The sequence below is a fragment of the Podarcis gaigeae genome (assembly GCF_964106915.1).
Source record: "Podarcis gaigeae genome assembly, chromosome: 5".
NCBI lineage: Eukaryota > Metazoa > Chordata > Lepidosauria > Squamata > Lacertidae > Podarcis > Podarcis gaigeae.
Genome location: NC_139681.1, coordinates 44,779,145 through 44,789,254, shown reverse-complemented (window position 1 = coordinate 44,789,254; position 10,110 = coordinate 44,779,145). Strand labels below are relative to the sequence as shown.

The following is a 10,110-nucleotide window of genomic DNA, read 5'->3' as shown; positions in this document are numbered from 1 at the left end:
ACTCTGGGCAATCCACCCACCACACGCAGGCTCCTCCTGCCTCCAATGACAATGGTAGATCACTGCCAGTAGTTTTTTTTAATACTGGGAGTAGATCGCAGTCTCTTGGGAGTTGGATATGCCACTATAGCTGTTAAAAGCGCAGGGAGGAGGTGGCAAGCCATCTCTGGGTTGATAAGCCTATGGGAGTTAGTTGGAGTCTTGGGTGCCCTTACTTTAGTAGTTGCCAAATTACCACACACACACGCCCACTGCCTTTAAGGGGTACACTAGTTGCATGTCTGAAATGGGATACCTATAAGATAGTTTCTGTGTTTGTAGGGAAAGGGGCTTTTTTTTTTTTTTTTTTAGGTAATAGAAAATTGGAATTCATAAAAAGGAGGGAAGCCTGGGGTTGTGAGCTGTAGGAGTGAGAATAGGAGCAGGAAGGATGATGTCGAATCAATGAAGATTAGGAGTGTGAGCCTCAGAGAGCAGTGTGTGTATGTCGCTTGGAATAGGAGGTATCGATGGAAGAAAATGCTGGAAAGTAGGAACATGGGGACTGTGAGGAATGGGTAGCATGATTTTGCACAGCAAGGACTGAATGGGAATAGTGCTGTGAAATTCTGTAGGTCAGGCACTAGAAAAAACCTGGAAAGATTTTTCCACAGCTGGTAGGAAATCGTATTAACGTTATATTGTAAACCACTAGATTTCATCCTGTTATTTAAGCTGCAACACAGTTTTACTGTATTTATCAGTTGTTCATGAGAGACACAAGACTTCATTAGGAAACAATACCTTGAAGGATCACTAGCAGAAATAGTTGTATCATTCAGGAAAATGAGCTTAATTTATCAACATTCAGAATGTGCATTTAAAACCCATTGACTAATTTCTGAACAAATATAGCCTTCATTTGCTGGATTTACTGCCTCCATCAGCAAAAAGAAATTTTCATACAAGTAAACTAAACCTCACACAATAGGGGCAAGGGGAAATAAAAAAAGTCCTTGATCCCAAAGTAGCGATAGTTTAGACCAGAGGTGGGAAAACCTTTTTCATATAAAGTTTCATACCCGTAGTGGGCAGGGTCAAGGCCAGTAGTGAATGGGGGACATTCCATTTGTTTTAGACGCTAGGCATGATGAAAGCTTATCAACACCATATCACAGCAAGCAAAATTTAACTGGGTACATTCTGCATCACCCCAAATTCAGTCACTGGTTATTTCTATTTACAGTGGTACCTCGGGTTACATATGCTTCAGGTTACAGACTCCGCTAAGTCAGAAATAGTACCTCGGGTTAAGAACTTTGCTTCAGGATGAGAACAGAAATTGTGCTCCGGCGGCACGGCAGCAGCAGGAGGCCCCATTAGCTAAAGTGGTGCTTCAGGTTAAGAACAGTTTCAGGTTAAGAACGGACCTCTGGAATGAATTAAGTACTTAACCTGAGGTACCACTGTGTTTGGTTTTTCATAAACCAGAGGAATGGGGTAGTGATGTTGATAAGACTCTGTGAAGGAGCAGTCCTTCAAACCTCAGTGGACCACAGTTAAGACCCACCCTTTGCAAACTTATCCAAACTGGAGGTGTTTTCATGAAATTGTGATTGGTGTCTAGAGCCTGGACAAAACCCCAACAAATGTTAATTTAAAGGAATATTTTGCTTTGAGAAATATTTTATTTTTGTATGATTTGTTCAGTCGTTCTGAAGGAAGGTGAGGACAGGTGACCTCACCTAGGCCCGAAGTCACCCCCCACCAAAGCAGGCTCAAAGCTTCTCAAAGCTTTTCAAAATCATTTTCTCAGCAGCTAAGCATCAGAAACATTCCGCTGTAACAAAGGTAGAGAACAGTCCATTGTTTCTCAGGCCTTTCTCATGCCTTCTGGCCTTGCTAAAGAACCACATTGCAACTTGCTTTCTGTTCAGGAACCATGCCAGAACAAGAGATTGAAACATATCTGAACACTCTGAAACCCCTTTCCTGGGAAGGGTGCCAAGAGTCCACAATAGTTCCAAGACAGCTTTCTGTACATGCTCAGGAACCTCAACATGGGGCAGGACTCCTGAGGGAGGAGAAAGGAGGAGGGATCTAGAAAGGGGTATGTATGTTTGTGCACATGATTGTGAACTCGTGCATGCTTTTTGTGACTTATCACACTTGTTCCTTCTACCAGTTCATGGATGGTAGAAATTTTCTCCTTTTCTCCAAAACTATTCCTTGAGTGTCTGTTGACTCCCACTTCCCTTTCCCGGGTGCAATATTTTTCCCACCTGAGGGCAAAGCGTCATAAGGCTACATTTCAATAGTGGGTTTTCCCTCATTAAGGCTGCAAACATATACACACTTGCTCAGGTCTTACTGGGGAGAGGTTCTTCAGATGTCAATGTGTGTTCATTCACCTACTTCAAAATGTAGTCGGCCAAAGCTTTTATATTTGGGGGAATTTCTGCTCATTCTGTTGAGGTCCACAACTTCCACCCCAGAGACTAGCACTTATGGCAGGATGTAAAGCAACCCCCACCTCATCTCAGAAGTTGGAGGCACGCTGATCAGGGTTTGATAATCCCCTGTTCAGGAGGCAGCAAATACACTTAAACTACCAGCTTATTAACACATAACTATGCTCTTTGCGTCACAAATTAAAGTTGGTTAACTGCAAATTAAAGTGGCTATCTGTGTGGCTAGTTCTTTACCCGCCAGCTTATAGGGGTATTGGGCTACTTCACTGTTGTACGAACACTGGAAAGGCACAGGAGCTCTAGTAAGACATAAAATAAAATAGGCAGCTGTGTTTCATGTTGGAATCTTGCCTTTCATAACAATGGAATATCTGTGTCAGTTTTTGATTGAGATTTATTCATGTCAGAACCTTTAGATCTTGCTTCCTAAGCTACTCATCGCATTTACACCGAAAGGTTTAAGTTAAGTGTTCTGTTCTTCATAAGAATTTGTGTGTGTGTGTGTGTGTGTGTGTGTGTGTAGTTGCTGCTAATGGAAAGGTTTGTTCAGTAAATGAGGTGTCTCTTGTTAAGAGCGTATGTACATCTGTGAGGAGGAAAAGGCCAGCAAGCTTGTTATCAGGTTTTATTGCAGCTCTCCCAAGAAAAAAATGTTCCTTTTCCTGCTGTTAGATTTTTTTGGTGTCAGACAAATATTATATATGCCTTATCGGCTTAATGAGAAATGCTGTAAGAGAATATAAAACTTAAAAATAAAATAAAATCTGAATTGTGCCCAAGGTATTTAGTCATCACTTCTGATCTGATCACTTATTTATGTAGTAACTTTATTAGCATAATGAAATAAAATTTTAAAATAGATAATTAAAAGCCAGCATGCCATTAGTTGTTTAAATTAATTAAACCTGGATATTTTTAGTAATCTATGAAGTTTATTTTATTTTATTTTTTATGAAAGTCTGAATGCATCCACCTTTCCTATATGCAGCAGTGTGGCAGAGCTTCTGCCATTCATATTACTAGTTACAGATAGGTAGCCGTGTTGGTCTGCCATAGTCAAAACAAAACAAAAAAAATCCTTCCAGTAGCACCTTAAAGACCAACTAAGTTATTTCTTGGTATGAGCTTTCGTGTGCATGCACACTTCTTCAGATACACTGAAACAGAAGTTTCCAGACCCTTCTATATAGTGAGAAGGTGGGGAGGGGTATTACTCAGAAGGGTGGTGGGAATGGGTGATTGGCAGATAGCTGTGATGAGCCTGTTGACGACTCTTAACGACTGCAATAGGTCTTACAGGAAAAAGCAAGGGGTGAGAAGATGAAAAATGGCTTTGTCATGTATAATGAGATAAGAATCCAAGGTCTTTGTTCAGATCAGGTCTCTCCATGGTTTTAAGTTTGGTGATAAGTTGCAATTCAGCAGCTTCTCTTTCCAGTCTATTTCCAGTCTATTATTCATATTACTGTACCTCTTTCCTGTAGAGTTGATGCAGCATACCAGGACTGAGAGGAGAGAGAGAGAGAGAGAGAGAGAGAGAGAAGTGTTGTAAGGTTGTGTGATGCAAATGTGCCAGCAGAAGCACGGACACATTTGCCACACCCCTCTGTTCCATTTTGCTGTAGTGACTCAGCCAGACAGAGGTCAGGTGAATGGTGCAACCCCAGCACACCATCCACTGCTGCCTGTGTGACATGCATGTGGAACAGTCCTCTGGATGTTGCTGAACTATATCCCCCATCAGCTCCAGCCAGCATGGCAATAGTCAAGGCTGAATGGGAATTGTAGTTAAACAATTTTGGAGGGCCAAAGCTTTCCCACTTCCGCTACATGGAATATAGAGCTTTCCAGTATTTTTTCTGTGGCAACTGGAGTACAGTGGGTACCTCGAGTTAAGAACTTAATTTGTTCTGGAGGTCTGTTCTTAACCTGAAACTGTTCTTAACCTGAGGTACCACTTTAGCTAATGGGGCCTCCCGCTGCCACCGCACGAATTCTGTTCTCATCCTGAAGCAAAGTTCTTAACCCAAGGTACTATTTCTGGGTTACCGGACTCTGTAACCTGAAGTGTATGTAAACTGAAGTGTCTGTAACCCGAGGTACCACTGTAAAATGAATGGTTGTGGAACTGCAGTCTCACATATCTCTGTTATACTGTATCTAATCCCCCCGCCCCAGAACTGAACTGTCCATGATAGGCGATACAATTCTATTTTGAGGAACCTATTTTATCTGTGCTCCATCCTGTAATTGGTTAATTAAATAATCATCCTGAATTATAACCATGACTGTCCTAAGGGCTTGGGGTGGTTACAGTAATTATTTGTCACAGTATGTACTTAGCAGGCCACTACACGCAATATAGGAAAGATGTGTTCACAATATAATAATTTATTAGATTAATATAACTGTCCATCAATAAAAAAAATCCTAAATGACTTACAACAAAATATCAAAAACAGAGAGGAATTCAATTACCTAATGTGATTGTTCTGTCAGCAGAGCAGTGCCATTTATGCTTGCCAGACAGAAAGATCTCCCCTCTTCTCCCCCCATGTGCTGCTTTGAGGGTTCTCTTGAACCCCCCAGCTGATTTGAGGGTGAGCATGATTGGACACCAGACGCGGGTGGCACTGTGGTCTAAACCACTGAGCCTAGGGCTTGCCAATCAGAAGGTTGGCGGTTTGAATCCCCGCAACGGGGTGAGCTCATGTTGCTCGGTCCCTGCTCCTGCCCATCTAGCAGTTCAAAAGCATGTCAAGTGCAAGTAGATAAATAGGTACCGCTCCGGCGGGAAGGTAAACGACATTTCTGTGTGCTGCTCTGGTTTGCCAGGAGCAGCTTAGTCATGCTGGCCACATGACCCAGAAGCTGTCTGTGGACAAACGCCGGCTCCCTCAGCCTATAGAGCGAGATGAGCGCACAACCCCAGAGTTATTCTCGACTGGACCTAACGGTCAGGAGTACCTTTACCTCTACCTATGAGGGGACACACTAGGGGGATGAAAGGCCCATTGTGCTCGTGGGATTTGTGCTGACTCCTGTTTGCACAATTACTTAGTTGAATCCAGCCCAAAGTACAGTGAAAAACATTTTTGCATAAAAGCAGCATAAAAGGTATAACCCTAATTAAAAACTGCTTAAAAGAGGAAGTAAAGAACATGATTTTTACTTTGTGCTGCAAAACTAAAGAAGGTTCCAGATGAGCCACTCTCAGGAGGTTCCATAGTTGAGGTGCCAATGCTAGAAATACCTTCATCGTAACCATATGCCTTCCTTCAGTTACTGGGTGAACCCTGGTCAGGGTCTTAATGTAAGATCTTAAGGTTAAAGCAGGCAGAACGTGGTGATCTTAAGCCACTTAGGAGGTTAAAACCCACAATTTAAATTGCTCCTGGAAATAGGCTGGGAGCCAATACAACTGATAAAACATCTAGTATCAATTAGTAATCTTGGGGCTCTATTTTGAAACAACTGCAATTTCTGGACTGCTTTCAATGGAAGCCCCTTGTATATTGCATTGAAGTAGTCTAAACAGGCTGTTACATTCATCACTTATCTGCCCCTTCACTAATCTCCCCTTCAAATATTATGGTTTTTTTTTTTAAAAAAAGTTGCTATTTAAGGTATTTATATACACTGTGTGTGTGTGTGTGTTTATGTTATTGACCATGCCATGGGACACATAGGAATCATTATCATCATTCATTATCTCATTCATGAATTCCTTCCTATGAGACATCCCAGAGTAATTTACAATGTAATAGAACAATGGCATATATAAAAACAGCAATATCATTTGCATATATAAAAGCATACATATAAATCAGAATAACACCACTTATATTAAATTAATTTGAATCCAGTACAGATGCTAAGTCTCCACTTAGCAGGTTGTCTTCAAATGGGAAAGAAAGGACAATAGAGAAGGCACTGCTAAACATGTTGCTAACACATATTTTTTCATATTATGTGAAGTAGCTCTAAATTAGGGGAAAAGGAGGAACCAAAGAAGGAAAACTAAGCAGAATCTGGCATATATAAATACATTTAAAGCATCCTAATTATGGCTTCTATAACAATTCCTAATTGACTTCCTGCTAGAAAAGGATAGTGACAGGAGCCAGACTGTCCCTGCCAGTTTTTCTTTTTAAAGTATGCGTGCATATGATAGAGTTGTATAAATTATCTTGTCAGCTACTCAGCACTCTTACTGAACAGTTCCATAAAGTGCTGCTGTTGCCACCTGAACTGAACAGTTTTGCACACTACTGAAAGTCATCCACTTCCTATGAGTATCCACCCCACCTCCTTGCCATCCAGAAAATAGTTTTTCTGCTTTGTTTTTTAAAGCAAAAATAGTCTTCTTTTTTAAAAAAAATAAATTTATTTGGTTTTTCAAATTAAAGTTTTGCAATCACATATCCAACATACAACATAAAGTCAAGATTCCAAAGAATCTCCTGGACTTCCCGCCTTCCCTTTGTGGGTCCTATTAATCATTTCCAATTCCAAGGTGCTGAGGTCCCTTCAGCCCCCCCAATAAAATATTTGAGGGGGCCGGGCCCCCCAAAGTTAATAGGCATTGCCATTCAAATGTGTGTGTGTGTGTGTGTGTGTGTGTGTGTGTGTGTGTGTGTGTGCGGTGTCTTGTGATGGATTATGTGGGGCAGGGCTTACTTTGCCGCCCTGCCCCCCAATATTTTACTCAGGTTGGCAGCCCTGAGCAGTGCCCTCTGTGATGCCAAAATTCAGTGCCCCCCTGTACCTCTCCTTCCATTCTACATCATAGTTGTGGCACTCCCAAGGCTCTGCAGCCAGTATGGCCGAACTGGTTACGCTCCCCTAAATCCTTCTCTGATTTGATCTGTATTGGAAAATGGAAGGGACAGAACACATCTAAGCTAGGGATGGGAAATATTTTTCAGCCTGTGCTTTCCTCATGAGGAACCTTCTGAGAGACACATGCCAACAATGGGCAGTCCAGAGGCAGAACTGTGCAGAACAGTGGATATGACTCTTGCCTCACAAATGTCAGAGGTTACCAGACATGCACATATTTCCACCCAGGCAAGCTGGAATCAAGGACACATTCCTGTCAGGAGTGGGTGGAGCAGGGTTGGTGAGGGATGGGGCCTGGTGAAGAGTTACAAGGGCTGGATAGAGATGCCAGGAGGGCCACATTTGGTCCTTAGGCCTGTTGCTCCCAAGGGCTGATCTAAGTCATCTGTCGATGCTGCTATGTAGAAGATGTACACTTGCTGTTTTGTTACTTTTGACATTCCATGTGTTTTTGCCTCATCACTTTTCTTTCCCCCAAAGCAAGTGTTGTACAGTGGTACCTCGGGTTAAGTACTTAATTCGTTCGGGAGGTCCGTACTTAACCTGAATCTGTTCTTAACCTGAAGCACCACTTTAGCTAACGGGGCCTCCTGCTGCTGCCGCGCCGCCAGAGCACAATTTCTGTTCTCATCTTGAAGCAAAGTTCTTAACCTGAAGCACTATTTCTGGGTTAGCGGAGTCTGTAACCTGAAGTGTATGTAACCTGAAGCGTATGTAACCCGAGGTACCTCTGTATAGAGAACGAAGACTTTCGATCAAAGTGATTCTGCTTAAGTAATTGATTTCAATAATTAAGCAGATTTTTAAAAATGTAATCAATTCTATTTAATTTTTCATTATTCATGAGTTTCAGATGTCTCCAGAGAATTTAAACTCCCAAATTGACTTTGTAGCAAGAGATTATAAGGTTGACCAATTTGGAACTTTTTCTGGGTGATAGATAGATGAATCTGATCTTTCCCTGTTCACTATAAAAGGATAGTGGAGTGAGCTGTGCCATCACTGTCTTTTTTCTTTCTGTCATTTTAAGGATATGCCGCTGAGCTGTATGAATATCTGTACTGTATGAAAATTATGTAGCAGCTTTCACTGCAAAAATAATTAGGACAAAAGCTTATGATTTCCTGATGAGGTTGTTCTTTATGTTTTAAAGTCATAGTTTTAGTTAGTGTATTGACACTGAATTTAACTTCCAAATGCAAGACAATCAATAGGACAACCTCATAACTCACAATGTTTCTGTTTCCTGTCTATGATGTCATAAAGCTCCATGTTGGTCATAGTAATGAAATGAATATCAATCAAGCTGTTTCTGGTTGAGCTGAAGGTGAAGCTACTGTTAATCTGGTTTCAAATATTTTGTGTGTTTTTAAATAGTCCAGCTGCTCTTTTGGGCATCATAGTGATAGATTTTATGCAAATATTTTGCACTTTGGCATAATCTTTTCAGAAAATTAATAAACTAACAATATAATAAAGCAATTATTTCCACATTTAACCAAAACAAGAAGTAAAGAATATAGGTTTTGATATTTTTGATATTTTCTCCAACAAAGGGTCTTGTTGGAGAACAAGTATGACCGGCACAAATTTGTTTGGAGATGCTTTTGTCATCTTTGGAATGTCTATGGCAGGACAAGCTGTGTGAAGTGAATGTTTGCCTGCTACAAAGCTGTCATGGGGCCTCTGTCAAATGTGCCAAGCAGAATGATCAGCACTTGGTTTATTGGAAATAGAACTCATATACTCCTATAACTTTTCATTAAGTGAAATGTAATGTAATATTGTAGGTAATCTTAGCTACCTTAGAATGAATTACCTGAATTATTCCAATATATACCTTATCCTGAACTTAACGGAACACAGTGTAGTGTGTCTTATAATGTGCTAATACCTTTATGAGAAAAGGAAAGTGCACAGAGCACAGGATTAGCGATGGTGTGAATTTGGAATATGAACTCACCTAGTTTGGAAAGCCAAAACCCATTACAAACCAGACCCAGGCGTTTCAAGGATCAGCTGGTAATGAAATTCATCCTTGCTACCTTCTGGCTCCCTTCGCCAGTATTTTAAGGTTATTCTTGGAAAGGGGAGTAACTGATGGTAGGGAGGGCTCACTAGAGACAGTACTGGTCATTCTGACACTCAGGGTTGTATTTTTTTGCCCAAGGCATTGGAATTTGTAAGTTCTTTTGCTTCCTTCACTGAATTTTGGGGAGAGTAAGTAACAAGTTCCCCAGCTTGTTATTTCCTGCTGGGGAACAAGGGATCTTAGTTTCCTTGGCTGCTCTGGAGTTCTAAATTCCCACGCTCCCCCAAAAGCATATGATGCTCCCAAATATGCTGTGGAGTGTTATTTCCAGGCTGGCAAGGGTTTTCCTGTTTATAGCTTTCTCTCCCTGTCACTGGCTGTCTCCTACTCCTTCTCAAAAGTAAGCATATTTGGAGTGAAGGGTGAGGGGAACTGGCAAGTTTCTAGTTTTCTCAAAAATAAAAGAAGATTGAGGTTTGTGTGCATAGGGTTATTGATTTCAAGGGATTTTCACCCATCATTGCATACTTGCATACTTGGATACCCTTGCATCATTGCATACTTGGATACCCTAGTATACAACATTTTGCATGTCAAAAAGATCCTTCTGTAATCATCTAGTTTTAATAGTATGCATCCTTCCCTGTATTGAATGTTAAATTGAGAAGATGATGTATTGCTTCAAGTTAGCATCAGAGTTGTTTGAGAAAATGGTAGATCATATAATTGTAGAGTTTGAATGGGTCCTGGTGTTCATCTAGTCCAACCCATGGCAATATAGGAATT

General features: G+C 41.0%; 1 protein-coding gene across 6 annotated transcripts in view; it reads left to right on the top strand.

Annotated features, from left to right (window-relative positions):
• Window positions 1-10,110, top strand: part of FANK1 (fibronectin type III and ankyrin repeat domains 1) — a 33,378-nt gene that overhangs the window by 666 nt on the left and 22,602 nt on the right. The window lies entirely within an intron of this gene.